Here is an 18,877-nt window from a genome sequence, read left to right as displayed (position 1 = left end):
ACTGTATTTGCTTGGTTTGATCCAATGTACTAATTGATGTATATATATCTATTATATATTTAATTGATTTTACAGTATTTACTAATACAATATATATATATATATATACACACTATGTATAATCGTATTTATCATTGTTGTTTTTGCATTCCCCAGTTGTCAGTAGCGTTACTGGTCGTCATCGTCGCGGTTAAATTACATAAGCTGTATAGAGATTTGCTCTTACAGATTTCATGTTTCATTGTGTTTCCTTTTCTTATTGTTTTTTTTTTTTTCAGTATTCCATTTTTCTTCTAGTGTTCCCTTTTTTACCGTGTTTCCTTTTTTTTGGTTTTCTTTTTTTTAGTGTTTCCTTTTTTCTAATATTTCCCATTTTTCTTACTAGATCAATTTTGGTATTATTGAATTTTTTTTTTACCAAATCTATTATTTTATTAATAAATATTCTGTTATGACATTTAGTTAAACGTGGAATCTTGAATATATAACATTTGGTTAAAAAGCCCCTATTTTTTTTCATTATTGGGTATGCCTTATTGGGTCTTCATTGAACCAATGTCAACACCTAACATTGTCTAGAGTGCCTAAAATGGATTAGGGTTAAGCTAATTCTGACAGCTTGCAACAACCCTCCTACTTACCAATGATTAGAATTTCTCCTAAAAACATGCATAGATTCATATTTTCAAGTCCTGGCTTTATCAAGGAGCATCTGAAGAAAAAAAAAAAAAAGATAGTTTGGAATTCCTCATTATGACATGGAGACAAGAGGAAATCATCATCTAAGCTTATAATGGATGGCAAAATATTTGTCAAAAAATTAAGTTATAATGGCTATCAAAACTTGACAAAATTTTGTGATTTCATCAAAAGTTGTATTCAAATAATTTCATCTTAAATCTTGAATTCTAAGATAGATACCACACTCACAATGCCATGAATCACCTCCCAAAATTTTTTGAACTTATCCAACATGTTTGATGTCATCTTACTAATTATCTCATTTAAAGAGTTAAGCCAATTAGTAGTTGCAATTTTTTACCTTACAAACTTTAATAAAATATGTATTAGCTGTGGGCCGAATACATATATTGCTCCCAGAACTTATGCATAAAAATTTTGTAACCTCCTGTACGTTTGAAATAATCTTATGGCTCCCTAAATTTTATTTTTTATAATATATATACACTTGGTCATGTCATAAAATGGGATGTGAAATACACGCACGAAGTGAGCAAGTTAGGTGACATAACAACATCTTACATGTATGCCATATCATCACACTCGCTCACTTCTCTTGTTACCAAAAAAAAAAAAAAAAAAATTGCTCACTTCTCTGTCAATTCACGATTTATTACCGGCAAGATACAATTATATGAGCCTCACACGACCAACGGGAAGAATCCGTGGAACTAGGTTTGATGGTTTACATCTGGTAGATCGTCTGATTGAAAGAGATAACAATGTCATCATCATCGTCGACAATTTCTTCACCGGCACTTTTCATTACATTCATCGGAATCATATCAAGCAACTACTTAAAGAGAAAGAAACTTTCTCTCTCATACTTCATTTTTTCATTAAATTTCTTTTTGTCTCATGTCTTTTTCTAAGCACCAACTCTCTTCTAACTCCTTGTATTTTTCACCATATAAAGTATTTTCAGAAAAAGTTCAACAAAGGATAATAATTTCAAGTTCTTGCAAAAAATCTTGAAAAATAAATATATATTAACTACAATGAGATAAAATGTCAATAAAAAAAATTCAGCAATTACAAAGACATATCCATTAAATAAATGAATTATAGAAACTTCATACCCAAAAATTGCTGAGTTCTAAAGAACAAAAGAAAGAGATATTAATTGAACCGACCATATTCAGAGGTTGTAAAGGGGAGAATCGATAGACAGAGAGTGTGAAAAAAGAAAGGAAAGATATATAGGGAAAATATTTGTATTTCGAAAGGATTCAAAAGCTTTGCTTTGCTCTTCGAAAAAAAAGAAAAGGAAAATGAAGAATGAAAAAAAGGAAAATAAAAAACAAAATCATAAAGAAAAAAAAAAGAAAATATTACTCACCTGAAAGATGATGTGGGTGATCTAAAAGATGAACTCAGTGTGTACAGGCAGAAGAGCATTGGAGGCAATGTTGTTACGTTGCTCCACTACAGTGGAAGATGAAAGCAAGTGATGGATGACCGATGAATGACATTTGAGGGAGCAGTAGTAAAGAGGAGATGTTTATGAAAGAAAGAGGATAGGGATTTATTTACTGAAAAAGAGATTGTTTTGGACTGAAACGCTTTCGTTTTAGAATGGGGATTTTAGAATCAAGTTACTGTTATTGGAACAGTAACCCACTAAGCGTTAATCGCTTAAGGCGCTACTGTCAGGGCAATCTTTCTTTAGAGCACAAATAATGTATTGGAGAAGGAAGCATGAATTTTACAGTGAAGGCATGGAGCAGCGGCAAAGCTTGAATAATAGTTCTCCAGTCGTCGGCTGTCGATTTGAAAAAAAAAAAAAAAAGAAAAAGAGAATAGAATCATGGATATTTTCTGTTGTTTTTGGAAGTTTTAGGAAAAAAATAAAAACAAAGAAAAAGATGAGATGGCATCCGCCGTGGCAACGTAATTGCCAAATATGTTGCTATTAGTCCAGATCATCGCACGTTTTTTGTTCTCAGCAAGATGTGTATATATTCCAGAAAATAGAATTTAGCGGGCCATAAAGTTATTTCAAAAGTATAAGAGACCATAAGATTTTTATGCGCAAATTCAGAGGGCAATTTATGTATTCAACCATTAGTGGTGGGTTAGTTTTTCCTAGAAAATACCTTAATGACTTCATGAAATAATTACAATTTATCACAAATATCTTTTGCTAAGTCCTCTTTCTCACTTGGTACACAATTATAGGTGTTGCACCCATTTCTTGGGTTGGGCTTGGACATAAATTATTTTTATTGGGTATTTAATTAATTGTAGCCCAATTCATATTATTTTATTTTATATAATTAATTAATTAATTAAAAGAAATAGATAAATGATGAAGTGAGCTGCTTTTTAGTAAAACAAGGGAGCACTCCTTTATAATCTTTAGAGGTTATTCATGTACTAAATGAGCTAATGATAAGGAAATGATTCACCAGATTTATTGGTAAATGTTTGAGGAACCTATAAAACGAGCAAAGAAACAGCATAGAAACCAAACCAAATTCTCTAATGAATTCAACCAAATAAAATCAACTCAATCAATCAAGCCATCAATTATTTTTCTAAAAGTCTTATCTTTATTTTTTTTTTTTTTTTGAATTTATACCACTGATATCCGAAAATTTATTGGGCTCCGACTATGTCCGGTCCGAGTACTACAGTGCCCATATAAAGAGCGACTCTCTCAACATGGTAATTTCCATGTCCATCTCAAATTCGAGACTTTTGATTAAGGGAGAAGAAGTCCCAACCACTCTATCTCAATGAATATTGGTCTTGTCTTTATTTTTTTAAAAGCACTGTCTATCTATTTTTTCTATATTTACAAGCTTTCTTTATATTCCAAATAATCCAATTCTCTTTACTTTATAAGCAATCAAAGATTTCTTGTACAATTTCTTTTTTTATTTCTTTTACAATTCCTTTTTCTATATTTTACTTTAATTGCATAATTAGTAAAGCATATATTCATAGAACCCATAATCTAGAAGTAAGATTAATGGGATTCATTTTTATGTTGGTGTACCACATATTTCTCTTAAATTACAAGCCATGAGGAGAAGAAATAAAAAAAAAAAATTGTGGCTAGAACCTAAGAAAAAGGGAGAGAGGATAGCTTGAAAAATAAACTTTTGATACGAAGTTTGAAACTTTTAGGTGAATTAACTCATCAAGGGATAGAAATGTTTCAATTTTGAAAGTTATAATTATTATTATTAAATGATTTTTTTAAAGAAGAATCATTAAAAGATATTTAACTCTTTTAGATACATGATTAAATTTTGAAAGTTTTAAATATTTTCATTAAAATATTCTTTAACAGCCTCTTCTGGATTTACTTGCTCTTTTGCGTTATGATTTGCAAGGTGTGGGCTTGGCCACGAATTTGTCGAACACTACTTGTGTTTTTTAGTTTACCTCTCCTTTGTATCCAGAAAAAATATAAAAAATAAAGAAAACTCAAAATTCCTAAAAAAATAGAGGACAAAACTACGGTAGAGTACCGTAATATTCTGTATCAATATAGATATTATTTTGTATCTTCAGATTTCAATTTTTTAATAAGAACCATTAGATTATATTATAAGCAATAAATTGTCATTGGCCAAACATATTAATGAAAAAAATTACTGCATATCTTTTTTATCTCTTCATCAACTCTTCAAAACTCTGTTCACACAAAACTCTATCATGAGTTATCGTTTGGAATACAATAGTACACATGCAGGAATACGGATTTTCTATCAGAAATTAGAAATTATGCATTATAACTAAAAAAAGCTACACAGATAAGTGATTCCGCAGACAACACAATTGGGAATAAAAATTACAACAGAAAAAAAAATTTAAGAGCCTTCCTAGCTAAACTATTATCTAGATAATTAAGTATGAATAAAAACAAGAAATTCCTTGACAAAACTAGAAGTCCATATGAAAATCTGTATAATAGGCCCCTATTAGCCATGAATTAGGAAAAAATTCTTAGCAGAACCAAAAACCATACTTCAAAACCAAAAACTCATTACAAATTGTAAAAGATGGTAATTTTGATAAGAATTGCAAAGTGATAATAATTTCTATTCTCCATGAATTAAAAACTAAATTAAAATTAAGGAAAAAAAAGCTCAATTTGCCCCCTCAACTTGGCATGAATATTCGAAATGCACATAAAGCATCTTTTTTTGGCTAAAACCTCATGAACTTGCAATTTTTAAATCAAATTACCTGTTTCTTCAACTGGGTCAGGTCGAATGAGAGACACAAAACAAGAAGCATTTGCAATTGCAATTTGGGAGCCGACTATTAGCGAGGGCAACTGTTGATCTCTCTCAATAACGTTTAGGAGGGAAAACCATGCCAGATCTCTCATAAAAAAAAACTTTGTTTTAGGGTTATTTGGCTAAATTGCAGTAGGAATCGAGAAAATTCAAAAATCTAGAATTGATTGAATTAGTCGCGTTCTTTATCAACTATATCACCCCTCTCCAGGTAATGTTCTTTCACTTATATTTACATAAAGAGCTTAGAAAGGTAGATTATCTGATTGTTGTGTTGAATGGAGAAAAGAATGAGATTTATATAACAGTATTGGGAAAATGATTTTTCTATTACACTCAATATTTTGCATGTGAAAACCTCTTATATGTTCTTTTTTATTTGTGATCAGCATGTCGTATGAGACTGGTGTCACAATTCTAGTTCATCACAGAAGTGTTTTTAAAGTAAGAAACGACAAAGTCAATTATGATGGAGGTGAGGTTGAATCTTTTAATGTCCATGACATTGATAGGTTACACTATAGGAGACTAATCCAAATGGTAGGCCTTTGTGGTTATGGAGGTAATTTTAAGATTTATTGGTTGCTAAAAGGGAGTAGTGTACAAGATGATGGGTTAATTGAGGTGAAAGATGATGTTGTTGTTAACATATGTTAACATCTGGTTAAGAAGAAAATGACGATATCCACTTGTATGTTGAACATTTTATTAATGAACCTATTTGCCTAATACTGAAAATGCAGAGAATGAGGGAAATCATGTACAAACAAAGGACAGGGGAGATAATGTTTCAAATGAAGATGGGTAGGATTTCAGGAGACAGAGTTTGATGCTGGTGAAGATCCCAGTGTCTTTGAAACTGAGGTTGGAAGCAACAATCCCGAGGCTCAATCTAATGAGAATGTGATTGGAAGCAATAATGAAAGAAGAGTTAAATCCAACAATAGAAATAGTAGTCCAGCCCCTGAAGTTAGTACTTAGAGAAGCACTATGGTATTGAAACTAAGGATGGTGAGTATGAAGAGATTGAAGTGGATCCTGACTATCAATCTGGCAATGAAGAACTACATAGAGTAAGGGAACAAGTAAGAATTTTTTTTTTTTTTTCAAATAGAGGTTCAAGTGATGATGAAGATAGCATTGGCAATGAAGGGGAGGGTGAAGAGCAAAATGAAGATGAGGGTAAAGCAGCAGATGATGGGCATGTTAGTGAAGTTTCAGGTGATGAATTATGGCAATGGAATATGGGTGAGGTTGATGATTCTAATGATGAAGGTGAGGTAGAAGAGCTATCAAGAGATGAGGGACATGGGAACTTGAGAAGGAAACCAAAAAAGAGGGTGAAATATGATCCAAATTGCCAATTTCCTACTTTTGTTGTTGGAATGGTGTTCAAGAATGCTACACAGTTTAAAGAGGCTTTTACCAAATATGTTGTAATAAGAGGAGTTGAGGTTGATTTTGGTAGAAATGAGAAGTATAAAGTGAGGGCTACTTGCACATTTAATGGATGTCCTTGGAAAATGTTTGCCTCTAGGGCTGGTAACTCAAATGACATAGTTGTCAAAACATATAATCACAGGCATAAATGTTTTAGAACTTATGTGAACAAGAGGGTTACCACTAAATTCCTAGTGGGTCATTTTAGAGAGATGCGTAGGCTGAGTCTAATGCCCATATCACAAATTTCCTGGATATTTGTGATACGTTCAAGTAAAATGGAGTTTCTGAGGATGCCATAAAATTGAGACTATTTGCTTTCACTCTAAGGGATAAAGCACGGTCTTGGTTACAATCATGCCCTACTGGAAGTTTTACTATATGGGAGGAACTAGCCCAGAAATTTTTGGCGAAATTTTTTCCACCTTCAAAGACTACAAAGCTTCGCAATGAGATAAAGACTTTTGCCCACCAGGATCAAGAGAGTTGTATGAAGCTTGGAAGAGATTCAAGGACCTACGGAGGAAGTGCCCACATTATAACTTACCCAGGTGACAGGTACAAATTATTTATAATGCATTATCTCCTAATATAAAGATTACTTTAGATTTAGTTGTTGGTGGATCTTTTGAAAGAAAGGAAATTGATGAAGCATATGATTTGATAGAAGAGATGGTAAGCAATAACCATTATCAAAATAGCTCTAAAAGGAAGAAGCTTGCAGGAGTTTATGAGATTGATGCCATTACCGCACTCAATGCCAAAGTGGACAATATGGGAACGAAGTTGGATTTGTTCACTACGAACTCTGTTAATTCTATTGTGCAAGCATGTGACAGGTGTAATGGACAACATGGAATTGGAGAGTCATGTTGGATTCTTTAAATCCGCAAACTTTGGAGCAAGTCAACTATGTGATGAATCAAGGAAGAAAGAACTACTCATATTCTAACTCTTATGATAACAAGTTGAGGAATCATCCTAATCTTTCTTATGGGAATCCAAACAATGCCTTGAATGCACCACTAGGTTTTTCCTCTCAAGAGAAGAAGACTCATGATGATCTTCTTACTGCTCTCCCTAAATCTCACATAGATTTCATGAATGAAACTCGGGAAAATCACAAAATCCAATAAGCTGCGATAAGGAACTTGGAGATTCAATTAGGGCAGTTTGCTAACATGATGGCTTCTAGACCTCAAGGCACGTTTCCTATTAACACTGAGAAAAATCCCAAAGAACAGGTACAAGCTATCACTTTAAGGAATGACAAACAATTGGAGGATCCACCCAAGAAAGAGGATGAAAAGAAAGAGCAGAAAAAGATCCGCATCATTGACCTTGAAGAGAAAGAGGAAGTGAAACATTTATGTTCCACCTATTCCTTTTCCACAAAGGCTCAAGAAATCACAAGATGATAAGAGTTTCCTCAAGTTTCTTGATGTTTTCAAAAAGCTTCAAATAAATATCCCTTTTGCTGAAGCCCTTGCTCAAATGCCCAGCTATGCAAAATTCTTGAAGGAGATCCTGAGCAAGAAAAGGAAGATTGATCATCAAGGAACGGTAATGTTAACAGAGGAATGTAGTGCAATCATTCAAAATAAATTGCCTCCAAAGTTAAAAGATCCAGGAAGTTTTTCTATCCCTTGTAATATTGGAAATCTTGATTTTAAAAAAGCTTTAGCAGATTTAGGTGCAAGAATTAATCTTATGTCTTATGAAGTTTTCAAGATGCTAGGGATGGGAGAGCTGAAACCAATAAGAATGTCTCTACAATTGGCGGATTGATCAATCAAATATCGAAGAGGAATTGTAGAAGATGTACTCGTCAAGATTGGTAAATTTATTTTGCCTGTTGATTTGGTTATTCTTGACATTGATGAAGATAGAGAAGGATCCCTAATCCTTAGAGACCTTTCCTTGCAACTGCAAGAGCATTGATTGATGTCTATAAGGGTAAGTTAACCTTAAAGGTAGGTCAAGAGGAAGTTATTTTTTATGTTCTTAAATCATGTAAGCTTCTATGGATTATAATGATTGCTTTAGAATTGATGTTATTGATGATTGTGTAAAAGACACCTTGAATGTTAAAAATAAAGTGACCCACTGATAAAGGTGACATTAATAATTAAAGCATCAAAGGTGAGGAAGTAAGTGAACCACCAAAGCAAGAATTAAAACAACTTCCTTCTCATTTAAAATATGCATTCTTAGGTGAGAACAACTCTTTTCCTGTTATTATTTGCTCTCACTTATCACTTGATCAAGAGAAAAGGCTGTTGCAGATTTTAGGAAAGCATATGAAGGCTTTAGTATGGTCAACTTTAGATTTGAAGGGGATAAGTCCAAGTGCGTGCATGCACAAGATCTTGATGGAAGAAGACTACGAACCTACAATTGAGCATCAATGGAGATTAAATCCAAATATGAAGGAAGTAGTCAAAGCTAAAATCATAAAGTTTTTGAATGTTGGCATTATCTATCCAATCTCGGATAGTAGTTAGGTAAGACCCGTTCAAGTTGTTCTAAAGAAGGGAGGTATGACAATTATTTCTAACAAGAATAATGAATTAATTCCTACTAGAACTGTCACAGGTTGGTATGTGTATATTGATTATAGAAAGTTCAACAAAGCAACACGCAAAGATCACTTCCCTTTACCTTTTATTGATCAAATACTTGAAAGACTTATAGTTTACCCTTACTATTGTTTTCTAGATGGTTATTCAGGGTATTTTAAAATACCTATAGCTCCCGAGGATCAAGAAAAGACTAATTTCACTTGCCCTTATAATACATTTGCTTATAAGAGAATGCCTTTTGGGTTGTGCAATGCACCTGTGACTTTTAAAGGTGTATGATGTCCATATTTTTTGACATGGTTGAAAAATTCATTGAAATATTTTGTGGATGATTTTTCTGTGTTTGGTTCTTCTTTTGATTCTTGTCTTTATAACCTTTCTCTAGTAATGTGACGATGTGAGGAAACTAACCTTGTTTTGAATTGGGAAAAATGTCATTTTATGGTTAGTGAAGGTATTATTTTAGGGCATAAAATAGAAAAAGGGATTGAAGTGGACAAAGCCAAGATAGAGGTAACTGAAAAGCTACCACCTCCAAATTCAGTGAAGGGAGTAAGGAGTTTTCTTGGTCATGCAGGTTTCTATAGGAGATTTATCAAGGATTTCTCAGAAATCACAAAACCTCTTTGCAATTTATTGGTTAAGGATATTCCTTTTGATTTTAACAAAGAGTGTTTGGATGCTTTTAATAAGTTGAAGAAGGAATTGATTTCAGCTCCTATCATCGCTACACCGAATTGGAGCCTACCTTTTGAACTCATGTGTGATACTAGTGATCATGCTATAGGAGCTGTTCTTGGGCAAAGAAAAGAAAAGAAGTTGCATGTCATTTATTATGCTAGTCGTACATTGAATGATGCGCAATTAAATTATGCCACCGCTGAAAAGGAGCTTCTTGCTATTTTTTTTCCTTTGATAAATTTAGAGCATATTTGATTGGAGCTAAAATAATGGTCTACACTAATCACTCTGCTATTAAGTATTTGTTAGAAAAGAAAGATGCAAAGCCCAGATTAATTCGTTGGCTTCTTCTTTAGCAGGAATTTGATTTGGAGATTCGTAATAAAAAGGGAACCGAGAACCTTGGAGCTGATCACTTGTCAAGGCTTGAGTTGGGGGAAGATAAGCAAGAAGAGTTGCTTGCAAGATTACTCCTCCCAATCCTTCTAATCAACAAAAGAAAAAATTCTTTCATGATCTTAAATATTACTATTGGGAGGAGCCTTTGTTGTTCAAATATTGTAGTGACCAACTTTTTAGATGATGTGTGTTGAAAGAAGAGATGGAAACTGTTCTTCATTTTTATCATTCAATGGAATGTGGAGGACATTTTGGAGCGAGCAAGACGGTAGCACATGTTTAAGAAATCGGTTTGTATTGGCCCAACTTATTTAAAAATGATTTTAACTTTGTTCATCTTTGTGATCGTTGTCAAAGATTAGGAAATATCTCCAAGTGGCATGAGCTGCCATTGAATAATATCCTTGAAGTGGAGATTTTTGATGTTTGGGGTTTGGATTTCATGGGACCTTTTCCATCTTCTTATTCCAACCAATACATTTTAGTAGTAGTGGATTATATCTCCAAATGGGTGGAGACCGCTGCTCTTCCCAGCAATGATGCCAATAATGTGATGAACTTTATTAAGAAATATATCTCCACATGTCATAGTACTCCTAGAGCAATAATCACAGATGGAGGTAAGCATTTCTGCAATAAGTACCTAGATTCTCTTATTTCAAAATATGGTCTTACACATCGTGTAAGTACCCCATACCATCCACAAACAAATGGATAAGTAGAGGTAACAAATAGGGAAATCAAGAAAATATTGGAAACTACAGTTGGACAATCAAGGAAGGACTGGTCCAAGCAGCTCGATGATGCACTTTGGGCTTATAGAACCATATTTAAAACACCAATTGGTATGTCTCCGTATTGAATGGTCTATGGTAAGGCATGTCATCTACCTGTTGAATTAGAATGCAAGGCATTTCAAATATAGAAAGCAATTTAGAACATAATTACAGAGTTCTAAAGTTAAGAGTTTAGAACTAATATATCGAGCTCTCTTCTAATTAAGCAAAATTGGCTTTCATTCAACGGTTTAGTAAAGATATTTGCCAATTGCTTTTCTGTTGGAATGAACTCAACCACTATATCACCTTTTTGAACATGATCATATATGAAGTGATGTCTCAGTTCTATGTGCTTGGTTCTAGAATGCTAGACTAGATTTTTGGATAAATTGATGACGCTTATATTGTCACAGTTGATTGGTACTGTTTTTAATTTTAGACCATAGTCTGCCAATTGTTGCTTGATCCATAGAACTTGTACAACACAGCTTCCAGCAGTAATATATTCTGCTTCTACAGTAGAAAGAGCAACTGATGTCCGTTTCTTGCTAAACCATGATACAAGGGCGCTACTTAGAAACTGGCAAGTTCCAGATGTGCTTTTTCTATCTATTCTGCTTCCTGCAAAATCAGAATCACTATACCCAATAAGATCAAATGTATCACCTTTAAAATACCACAAACCCAGATTAGAAGTTCCACGAAGATATCTTAGAATTCTTTTTACAGCAATTAAATGAGATTCTTTTGGACACGACTGAAATCTAGCACATAAACAAATACTAAAGTGAATGTCAGGTCTGCTTGCAGTTAGATATAGTAAAGAACTAAACACACTTCTAAATAATTTGATGTCCACATCCTTACCTTTTTCATCTTTTTCTAATTTTGAGGATGGACTCATTGGTGTACTACATACCTTGGCATTCTCCATTTTGAACCGTTTCAACAATTCTCTAGTATATTTACCTTGGTTTATGAAAATTTCATTTTCACATTGTTTGATTTGAAGTCCAAGGAAGAAGTTTAATTCTCCCATCATGCTCATTTCGAAATCACCCTGCATAATCTTAGAAAATTCCTTACAAAGAAGATCATTAGTAGAACCAAAGATTATGTCATCAACATAGATTTGTACAACTAGAATATCATGTGCTTTATTTTTGATAAATAGTGTTGTATCAACCTTTCCTCTAGAAAAACCATTTTCTAATAAAAACTTACTTAATCTTTCATATCAAGCTCTAGGAGCTTGTTTCAAACCATAAAGAGCTTTAGTAAGTTTGTAAACATGATTTGGTTTATCATATACTTCAAAACTAGGAGGTTGTTCTACATACACTTCTTCATTTAGAAAGCCATTTAGAAAAGCACTTTTCACATCCATTTGATACAACATGAAGTTTTTAAAATATGCAAATGCACAAAGCATTCTAATGGCCTCAAATCTTGCAACTGGAGTAAAGGTCTCATCAAAATCGATACCTTCCTCTTGGTTGTACCCTTAAGCCACTAACCTTGCTTTGTTTCTCACAACATTACTTTGTTCATCAAGCTTATTTCTAAACATCCATTTTGGTCCAATAATAGAATGGTTTTTAGGTTTAGAAACAAGTTTCCAAACTTGGTTTATCTCAAATTGATTTAGCTCTTCTTGCATAGCAAGAATCCAATTTTCATCATTTTGAGCATCTTCTAAATTTTTAGGTTCTATTTGAGAAACGAAAGCAACATTACCAAAATATCTCTTATATTGAGCTCTAGTCATCATCCTTTTTGAAGTATTATCCACGATGTCCTCTTGTGGATGATACCTGTGAAATCACCATTCTTTTGATAATTGAGAATTTTCATTTTCTGTTTTTGCATTTGACTTTCAATTGCATTTTGATCTTCATGTTCATCTTCTGGTTCAGCCTGGTTATCAACGTTCTGCTCATTTTCTGGCTATTCTAGTTGTTCTGATTGTTCATTCTGCTTTTCTTGATTTTACAACATCATCATTTTCTAAAATTCTAGAAGTAAGTCAAATTCATTAAACACAACATGAATAGATTCTTCTACGACTAGAGTTTTTTTTTTATTAAACACCCTATATGCTTTACTATTACTAGAATATCCTAGAAAAATTCCTTCATAAGATTTAGCAAGATGATTTTTCTTGTTATCTAGAATAAAGCATTTACACCCAAAAATATTAAAGCAACCAATATTTGGTTTTCTACCTTTGTATAGCTCATATGGAGTCTTTTTAAGTTTAGATCTTACCAAAACCCTGTTTAGAATCTAACAAGCAGTGTTAATGGCTTCTGCCCAGAAATACTTTGGTAATTTAGATTCACTTAGCATGGTTCTGGCCATTTCTTAAAGTGTTCTATTCTTGTGTTCCACTACTCCATTTTGTTGAGGTGTTCTAGGTGCTGAGAAGTTATGGAAGATTCCTGATTCGTTGCAAAAAGCATCGAATTTCTGATTTTCAAATTCTCCTCCATGATCACTTCTAATTGCAGAGATGTTGTATCCTTTCTCATTTTGTATTCTCTTGCAAAGATGAACAAACATGTCATATGGCTCATCCTTATTTCTAAGGAAGAGTGTCCAGGTGAATCTTGAATAGTCATCTATAATAACAAATGGATAGAATTTTCCTCCAAGACTAGAAGGAGTAATAGTACCAAATAAATCAATGCGTAGTAATTTTAAAGGTCTAGAAGTAGAAACCATGCCCTTAGATTTGAAAGATGTTCTGGTTTGTTTGCCCAATTGACAATCATCACAAATGTGATCTTTTTCAAATTTTAGTCTTGGCAAACCTCGAACCAGGTCTTTCTTAGACAGTTTAGAAATAAGGTGCATGCTTGCATGTCCAAGTCTTCTATGCCATAACCAACTAGAATTATCAACAGAAATTAAGCATATGTCTAGGTTATGGATATCAGAGAGATCTATTAGGTATATATTCTCAAACCTTGTTCCAACAAATAAAGTTTTGTTATCATGCATGTTCTGAACTTCACAATAAGAGGGTTCAAAGATCACTCTTCTATTTTTATCACAAATTTGACTGACACTTAACAAGTTATAATGTAATCCTTCTACTAAGCATACATCTTCTATTGAAGGATTAGAACCTAACAAAACAATACCAACGATTTTACCTTTCGCTTTGTCTCCAAAGCTTACTGTACATCCCTTTTTCTTTTCTAATCTGGTGAATTTCTTTCTATCACCAGTCATATGCCTAGAGCAAGCGCTGTCCATGTACCACATTTCTGTATTCAGCTCACTCCTTAGGCACACCTAAAAAGATCAAGCAGATTTAGGTACCCAACTCATATTGGGTCCTGGAGGGTCAGTGGTAACAGGTGTATTTAGCTTACTATGATATTTCTTTCTATTGAGAGTGTCAGATTCTGATGTTCTAAAGTCACAACATTAGAAACAACATTTTTCTTATTAGAAACATGATTTGTTTTAGAAATGCCATCATAGCTAGAACTTGTCCTTTCTTTAGAAAACGATTCTGAAATTGATTTTAGAATTTGAATCTCAGTTTTCAAAGATTCATTTTCAAAATTCAAATTCTTACATTTTTCTTCAAAGTGTTTCAGATTTTTAGCAAATTTATTATTACAATCTTTAAGATCTTTGATCTCTATGATAAGATCTTTGCATGTAACTTCTTGATAAAAAGCATCTTTCAAATGATTACATTCAGTTTTTAGTTTTCTGAAATCCTTCTTTAGAACTTTATGCTTTCTAACAAGGTTTTCAAACTCATTGCAAAGATTATTATAAGTATCTAAAAGATCATTTTCAGATTCAGGTTCAGAAATATTTTTATTGCTTTCTTCACGCTTTTGGGCCGTTGCATCTGTTTCATTATTTTCAACTTTTTGTGTTGAAGTTAGAATGTTGATTTCCTGGAGTCAGAATTGATAGTGGTCATTAGACAAATATTTGCAGTTTCTTCTTGGTCACTTTGGCTTTCAAAATTAGAATCATCTGAATCACTCCAAGCGGCTACGAATGCCTGCTTCAACTTTTCTTTCTTTGACTTCTTTTTCAGTTTAGGATAGTTGGGCTTGATATGGCTGTGAACCCCTCCCCCCAAAAACATATAGCATACAATGCATATGACTAAGAGAAGAAATGCACGTGAATGTGTGAGTCGCCACCTTGTTTAATTATTTTAGGGTAAACTAGGAAAAAACCCTAAGTTGACTCCAATGTTAATTAAGCTAATTACTAGATTAATTATCCCAATGTTTAAGGCACAATCTACGAACCCGAGGTGGATCCCGAGACTATGTCATGCTGATTAACTAACCAAATAAATGAATGCTTTGCAAGGTAATTGGACCAATTGAAATGTTTAAGAGATTTCGACTTGCCGCTAGGGTTAAATCTCAAACGTGCCTACGTACTTCCGTTTGAATGGAAGATCAAAGTCGACGTAGTTCGATAGACCTTTTTTAAAAGGGCTTTGAATGGGTATGCTTAATGCATGAGTGTGTGTATGCTTCGTGCATTTTGTTTAGGCATTTTGCCAGAAAATTGGTTTGATTAGGCATTTGTTGCCAAAAGTGTTGATTTAAGGCTTTTAGCCAAAAAGATTGATTTAGGCAATTTGTTGCCAAAAAATTGATGTGATTTAGGCGATGGTCGCCAAAATGATTAATTTTAAGGCTTTTAGCCAAAAAGATTGATTCAGGCAATTTATTGCCAAAAATATTGATTGGGCGATTGTCGCCAAAATGATTGATTTAAAGCTTTTAGCCAAAATGAGTTGATTTAGGCAATTTGTTGCCAAAAATTGATTGATTGGGCGCTTGTCGCCAAAATGATTGATTTAAGGCTTTTAGCCAAAAAGATTGATTAATTCAAGGCATTTTTGCCAAAGATTTGGATTTAAGCAATTTGTCACTAAAAAAAAAAGATTAATCTACTTATAGGCAATTTGTTTGCCAAAAGTGATTAATTGTTTTGTAATATAGGCAATTTATTGCCAAGAAAAACGTGTTTAATGAAGGCCTTTTAGCCGCAATTATTAATTAATTGGACTTAAGCCGGACTGTTCGAAATAAAGGCGATTATACCATAGCTATTAATTAACTAGGCTTTAGCCAATATTGTCGGAGTTTGGCATGAATACCACGATTATTGATTAACCGGGCATCTTAGCCTGAACTTAATTAATTGAGGCAATTTATTTGCCATATCAATGATATGAATGCCTTTATGCATGAATTTAGAATTGGAGTAGAAGAGAAAATTATGCAGATTATGCTAAAATTAAATAGATAGGGTTTCGTTATTACCTGAGTCAGTCGTCGGCCACTTCTTAGCTCCAGGTTAAGCTCCTCGTTAAGGGAAATATTAATTAATTCGATTTTAGTGACCAATTAACAAAGCAAGAAAGCAATAAAGCTAAAAAAATGCAGAAAAGCAGTAAAGAATCGCAAGGAGCATAGGGGAGAAGGAGCGTCCGTCAACACAGACTGAGTGAGTAAAAACTGAGGACCCGGGGCCTATTTATAGGCAAAAATCGGGCTGGAGGGCGGCCGCTGCTGCCGGGGAGGGCGGCATCTGCCGCCGTGGAGGGAGGCCGCTGCCGCCGCCGTCTCCAGCGGACTTTCTAGTTTTACGTTCCGGAGGCTTTTTCGGGAGTTCCAGACCTCCAAAAAATATTCCGGGACTAGTTTCGTGATCCTCGCAACGTCCCGGACGTTTTAAGTACCATATTGGCATACTTCCGGTAAATTTCCAAAATGGCCTCTGGTCCGATCGGACTGTTTGCAGTCCGAAAGAACTGGCTTTTTGAGCATCAAAATTTGAGTATTCATAGTTGCCCCCCACTGGCTAACATAAAAATGACTTATGAGAGCCAGTGGCTGTCTGAAGGAGCAAATTTTGAGGATGGGCAGAGGAGGAAACCCTGCCGTTGGTTTTTTTCTTTTTTTGAAATAAAATGATCAAATGCATGGATTTATGTTTGCAACTTAAAGATGTTTTTGCCTCTTTGAGGACTTAAAAATAAATTTTGCCTCTTAGAGGACTTGAAAAAGAGGTTTTCCCCACTTGGAAAGATGTTTTGCCTCTTAATGAGGGTTTGAAAAGAGATTTTGCCTCTTAGAGGACTTGAAAAGATGTTTTGCCTCTTAAAGAGGGCTTGAAAAGAGATTTTGCCTCTTAGAGGACTTGAAAAGATGTTTTGCCTCTTAGAGGGCTTGAAAAGATGTTTTGCCTCTTAATGAGGGCTTGAAAAGAGATTTGTTTTATTTTTGTTTTTTTTTCGTTGAGAACCAAGGGTCCACCTAAAGTCGAAATGATCAAATGGCTTGGTTTTGGGTGAAAAATGATTAGTTATTGGTTAGGGTTTCACCCTAGGTTTTATGTAAAAAAAAGGTTAACCATTAACCGGGTTCTACCCTGGGTTTGTGTAAAAGAGATTGACGATGGTTGGGTTTCACCCTGGGTTGTGTATGTTTTTTTTTTTATAACACTTGCCCCTGAATCCGACTTGGAGGATTTTTCCCCCTGCTTGAGAGAATTGATGCCCTTATTAGCTGAAATAGAATTTCTTCTTAATGAAAGACTAAAAATTCCGTGATTACTTCTGTGATGGGAGAATGGTGAAGGTTCTTATCACTTCTTGCCCCCAGAATGGTGCTGACCATGGAATACTTCAAAACATTGGTGTTGTACTTGTCCAATCGATTGAGGAATCAAAGAGAGCAAAGCCACTTATATGACTCGAGGAAACGGACAATGTGGATGACATCGCTTGTCTGAAAGGATCGAAGAAACGATGGTCCGAGTGGAGACGAGGTATTAAAGAATTACCTCTCAACAATTATGTTTGACATTTTTTAGGGTTGTTTTGGAAACCCCGGGGATTGAATTGACATTTTCCTCTCTCTTTTTTTCGAGGAATGACTCAAAGAGTGACGCTTTCAAAACGAACTTTTGAGAATGACTTAATTTTTGTGACTCGTTGTGGAATGACCACTGGTGATGGAGACTTGATTTTAGAGACTCATTGGAGACTCGATTTAGAGACTCAAATTTTTCTTATAGTGAATTTTGACTCGAAGGAACTCAGTGATTCCTGGAAAAAATGATTTATATACTCCCAAGGAGACCTTTGAAAGGGATTTTTTTTTTAAGGACATACTTTGCTGTTTATCCTACAAAGATGGACTCTCTAAAAGAATTCATGAAAGCACTTTTTGTTTGTTTTGTTTTTTTTTTTTTTTTTTTTTTTTGCCTTAACTTTTGCCTAATAGCCGCCCTTTCGGGTTTTTGACCCTAGCAGGCTCTTTGCCCTAACTTTTGCCTAGACCGCCCTTTCGGGTTTTTAGCCTAGTAGGCTCAATTCTTGCCTGAACCCGTCCTTTCGGGTTTTCAACTCCAGCTTTTATTTTTCTTTTCTTCTCTTTTTTTTTTATTTATTTTTATTTTTTATATTGGCAAAGAGAAAATGCTTTTTATGATGCCAACTTATGTTTGTGACCGTGCCTTTGCGGCTGCCTACGTATCTCTAAGAACTCTTCGGGGGATGGGGAGAATCAGGTCTTTCGTAGTTCCTTCTGGGATGCGAACTTCGTGCTCGGCTGGTGTGGAATTCATCTCCGACTTGATGTTAGTGCGGAATTCCTTTCCGTCTTGGTGCGAAATTTATTTCCGACTTGCTGTTGGGGCAAAATTCAATTCCGACTTAATGCTGATTGTGGAATTCATTTCCGATTTGATTTCTTCGGGATTCCTTCCCGACTAGATATTAATACAGAATTCATTTCTGACTTGATTTCTTCGCGGGATTTCTTCCTGGCTTGATGTCTTTGCGGGATTCCTTCCCGACTGGATGTCTTTGCGGCATTCCTTCCCGACTTGATGTTGATGTATAATTCATTTCTGACTTGATTTCTTCGCGGGATTCCTTCTCGGCTTGATGTCTTTGCGGGATTCCTTCCCGACTGGATGTCTTTACGGGATTCAT

The 18,877-nt window shown here is 34.3% G+C and overlaps 1 non-coding gene across 1 annotated transcript; it reads right to left on the bottom strand.

Moving 5' to 3' along the window:
• Positions 1 to 6,873: 6,873 nt before the first annotated feature.
• LOC149495647 (small nucleolar RNA R71) lies at positions 6,874 to 6,979 on the bottom strand. Its single transcript, XR_016321523.1, has one exon. It is a non-coding gene; the product is annotated as a small nucleolar RNA R71 (small nucleolar RNA).
• Between the last annotated feature and the right edge of the window lie 11,898 nt (positions 6,980 to 18,877).

The sequence above is a fragment of the Jatropha curcas genome, chromosome 6, assembly GCF_041381405.1.
Source record: "Jatropha curcas cultivar XTBG-Jc1 chromosome 6, XTBG_Jcur_1.0, whole genome shotgun sequence".
Taxonomy (NCBI): domain Eukaryota; kingdom Viridiplantae; phylum Streptophyta; class Magnoliopsida; order Malpighiales; family Euphorbiaceae; genus Jatropha; species Jatropha curcas.
This window is presented reverse-complemented; position numbering and strand designations above follow the sequence as displayed.